Raw genomic sequence first — 5,000 nt, 5'->3', positions numbered from 1 at the left:
TGTGTGTGTGTGTGTGTGTGTGTGTGTGTGTGTGTGTATGACAACTGTGTTCACAGATACAGGCTATTGGGTCATGGTGGCTGTTTGGGACAAACAAACAGGTGCTTTAGAGTGTGTGTGTGTGTGTGTGTGTGTGTGTGTGCGCGCGCGCGACTGCACGCGGTAGTGTGTGTGTGTATGTGTGTGTGTGTGTGTGTGTGTCTCCGCAGGTCACTGGGTCAGTCTTGAACGTAAATAATGTATTTATTCTGTCCTCTCTCCTACAAGTGGTTTAGTGTGCCTGTGTACCTGTGTGTGTGTGTGTGTGTGTGTGTGTGTGTGTGTGTGTGTGTGTGTGTGTGTGTGTGTGTGTGTGTGTGTGTGTGTGTGTGTGTGTGTGTGTGTGTGTGTGTCCCTGTGTCTCTGATGAGTTTATTTTGTGCTCTCGCTCTCCAATGGGGACACTACAAAAGAGGTTACACTGGTTTACTGTCTCAACTGCAGACTCGTCCAAAGGAGTGTGTGTGTGTGTGTGTGTGTGTGTGTGTGTGTGTGTGTGTGTGTGTTTTTGTGTGTGTGCGCGTGTGTGCGACGCACACGTGTGTGTGTGTGTGCGTGTGCACGTGTGTGTGTGTGTGTGTGTCTGCCTGACACTCGGCACAGACCTGGCCGAGACACGGCTCACATCTGGCTGGTTGATGCCATGTGATAGATGCCATGTGATTGATACACAGGGTTCCCACTCTTTTTCAAAAATAATTTTCCAGGATATTTCCAGGACATTTCCAGGACTATTTTTGGATAATTCAGGACGGATATTTCATCCGTCGGACCCACAATTTGGACATACACAGCGACACACAATGCATTTTAGAGACAATGTGACTTTAAGGTTGAAATGAGTTGTAATGAATGAGTGTGTTAGGGAAGAGGGTACGTCCAAAGACGTCATAAGAGCATAGTATGGCATGGCCGCAAGGGGAGTCACTTTCTTCTTCTGCAGTTAGTACTAAGGAGACTAGTGATAGGAGGGATTACATTAAACACTGACAACTGGATCTCCTCTCTTGACCAATTTTGCGAAGTTACAGAGTTCAGATTTTATCCATTATGGCGTTGCACCCACTGACCATGAGCACAGTGTCTTTAAGCAATGTCCTCGGACTACTCCTAACCCAATGCATTCTCCATTGAGTGATACTTCTTATCCAATGTACGTTATTTGCTTAGTACTGGCGGCAAGGTAAAATGCAAAGCCACTACCGCCAGGGCTGGAGTGTGGAACAGGTCATAGGACATAGTGAATTTGTGTCAGCTGTAATTAAGGCTGAATGACAGCTGTAATTTAACCACAAACTGAACATTGACGACAGGACATCCTATTTTGACCGGGCCGGAACTAGCAGCAGCTCCTCACACCCACAATGCAATTCAAATTGCGGAGTTTCCAGTGTCACCACAGCCCTTATAAGAACAGCCTAGCCACTCGCTATTAAGCCCTATTGTACCAGTTGTTTGTATTAGTTTGTATTAGTTCTATGGTTCGGAGACCAGAATGAATGGGACCCAATGGAGCTAGATGCTAAAAATCTTAATTTTCACCCAGGTCTCATCAACAAAGCTCAGATTTGAATGTCGTTCTGGAGATTTCAATAAGGGTTTCACTCAACAGTATAATAAAAAAGCACATATGTCCATTTGATTTGTTACAGGAAGCGTTTTTGTTGCTCACTACTCGCTAGCATTTTGCTAAGGATGTGACGTCATAGACACTTAAAAATCACTTTTTAAGCATATGTGTGGCTCAAAAGATCTAAAACTCAGCCGTGGGTATTTTCTATATATAGTCTTTCGAAAGCAACATCCGAATTACACAAGAAAAGGCACCATGAGGGGTTTTGCTCCATAGGACTCCATTCATTCTGGGTCTCCGGGCCACCACGTGGACAAGGGTGGAACTGCCCCTTCAGTTCTAAATCTGCCATAGAACTAATACAAACCTGCCTCGTTTCGGCAACCGGAAATACACAGTGAAATCAACCAGTGGCGTATCTGGTCTTCCTAGAGTATCTGTGGTGTCACAATTTTTATCGATCATGGCCTTCACTGCGCATGGTGTCCCCGGGCTACGCCCCCGTACTACACCGTGGCCAATGCAATTTCCTGCGAATAAGCGTTCTTATCCATTCTATGTTCTTTCTCCAAAGGTATTGACCTGGGTTGCGGTTGAAGATCACCAGCTGTCCCGCTAGTAGGAATCTGCTGGAGCTTGGCGACCACACCCCTATGTCAAATTTCGCAGGCCCAGCATATGCAGCCTCTGTTCAATTGAAATGCTTTCTGATCCACAAAACGTTTATTCGGAATTAAATGAAAGTGCAATGTAAACTCACATTAATGTCACATTATCTCAGAAATTAATACCTTAATAGTCTCTCTCTTATCGCAAAAAATAGTGTAGGCTACTTGGATTTAAATGCATTCTCCACAAGACTTGACTTTGACTTTTTTGCTCACCAACCATTGTGGCCAGTGGTTTCTGTCTTTCTGCAAGCCAGTTTTGTTGCCAGTTTCTTTTTCTCTGGAATATTCTTGCATACAAACAATTGATGCGACTACTGTGATTTGTCACACCAAAGATCAAACTAGCTTTCAAAGTGGCTAGTGAGACTGAAAGCTCTGATCTCCAAAAAAGATAGCAGTACAATTTTTTGTAAGGAAGTGCTAGCACTGCCTATTTGTAGGCCTATTATGACCGTTAGCAGGTTTTCGAGAGATATATAACGCCATGATATCAGCTAGCGACTTTTCAGCAAGCCAACTAGCGACTTCTAGCGACTTTTGGCAACACTGAGTCAAAGAATATGACAGTTTGGTCAGGTTGCCATCTTTGATTGCACTTATACACAATGTGTGTGTGTGTGTGTGTGTGTGTGTGTGTGGACAATAATGTATTCAATAGGTGGATATAAATTGAATCGTCATGTCTTGACTCGGAGAAGAGTAACAATTATACCACAAACAAAATCGGGAAAAAATTGAAGGAAAAAAATCCAGGACAAATATTTTTTTCCAGGAAATTTGGTGAATTTCCAGGACTTTCAAGGACTTGAAAACACATCTCTAAATTTCCAGGTTTTCCAGGTTTTCCAGGACGTGTGGGAACCCTGATACAGTACAGTACTTTTTTTGTCTTATGTACCCCCTTAAACCTTTCGTCGTGCCATTAGTACCCCCTAGGTGAAGTTCTTTCTCTATTCCAACGTAACTAAGCTTAAAATTACATTTTCCAAGTACCCCCTGCAGTGTGCTCGCGTACCCCTAGTGGTACACGTACCCCTGGTTGGGAAACACTGCAGACTTGACGTAGAGCACAGTCTCAGTAACAGGTGCTAGACACATCAATAAATACATAAATACAATTCATTAATATACAAATACTCCTTCAGTGTTTTAGGAGGACAGGTAAAAAGGGGTCATGTTGGGTAAAAAGGGAAGGTGTTGGGTAAAAAGGGATGGTGTTGGGTAAAAGAGGTGGAGGTGGGAAGTTATGTTGGGTAAAAGAGGTGGTGGTGGGTAGTTATGTTGGGTAGTCATGGTGGGTAGTCATGTTGGGTAGTCATGTTGGGTAGTCATGTTGGGTAGTCATGTTGGGTAAAAGAGGTGGTGGACGGTAGTCATGTTGGGTAGTCATGTTGGGTAGTCATGTTGGGTAGTCATGTTGGGTAAAAGAGGTGGAGGAGGGTAGTTATGTTGGGTAGTTATGGTGGGTAAAAGAGGTGGTGGGTAGTCATGGTGGGTAGTCATGGTGGGTAGTCATGTTGGGTAGTTATGGTGGGTAGTTATGTTGGGTAGTTATGGTGGGTAGTCATGTTGGGTAGTCATGTTGGGTAAAAGTGGAGGTGGGTAGTCATAATGGGTAATAAGTACAGAACACAAGCACATCAGAGCCAGCCGACCCAACAAATAACCCAGTGAATAACCCAGCCAATAACCCTGCCAATAACCCAGTGGACGACCCAGCCAATAACCGAGTGGACGACCCAGCCAATATTCCAGTGGATGACCCAGCCAGCCAGCGAGTAACCCGGCGGATTACCCAGGCAACCAATAACCCAGCCAATAACCCAGTGAATAACCCAGCAGATAACCCAGCCAATAACCCAGCCAGCCAGCCAATAACCCAGCGGATAACCCAGCCAGCCAGCCAGCGAATGAACCAATGACCGGCTGAAGCTTCCAGAGCAGACAAACCAGATCAGACCAGCCGCAGGCAACAGGCACACACACGCACACACACACACACACACACGTTCACATATGCAAACACACACACACACACACACACTGTGAGATGTTCTGGGTAGCAGCAGGCACATCTGCAGGCAGCCAGACTCCAGATAGAGACACATCACTTCACATCTCATCATGGACACACACACACACACACACACACACACACACACACACACACACACACACACACACACACACACACACACACACACACACACACACACACACACACACACACACACACACACACACACACACACACACACACACACACACACACACACACACAAGCAATCTCCGGACATTACACAGAAAACACAGACAAGACAAGCACAAACACAAACACAAACACAAACACATACACGCACACACACACACACACACACACACACACACACACACACATACACACACACACACACACACACAAACACACACACGTACATACACATGCATACTGTACATACATATACTGTCTCTATGCATACACACAAACGAATATACTGCCATATATTCTCTCTGTTTCTCTCTCCCTCACACACACACGCACACGCACACACACACACACACACACACACACACACACACACACACACACACACACACACACACACACACACACAAACACAAACAGGAAGACAGACAGACAGACAGACAGACAGACAGTGAGACAAATGTACAAAAAGACAAGGACACACACAAACACATTCAAACACATGCACACA

The 5,000-nt window shown here is 45.0% G+C and overlaps 1 protein-coding gene across 1 annotated transcript in view; it reads right to left on the bottom strand.

The window, feature by feature from the left end:
* The window catches only part of dgki (diacylglycerol kinase, iota), a 207,549-nt gene that overhangs the window by 84,467 nt on the left and 118,082 nt on the right, over positions 1–5,000 (bottom strand). The window lies entirely within an intron of this gene.

This window comes from Engraulis encrasicolus, chromosome 15 (assembly GCF_034702125.1).
Source record: "Engraulis encrasicolus isolate BLACKSEA-1 chromosome 15, IST_EnEncr_1.0, whole genome shotgun sequence".
Lineage (NCBI taxonomy): Eukaryota > Metazoa > Chordata > Actinopteri > Clupeiformes > Engraulidae > Engraulis > Engraulis encrasicolus.
Note: the sequence above shows the minus strand (reverse complement) of the source record. Positions and strands in the feature narration are given on the sequence as shown.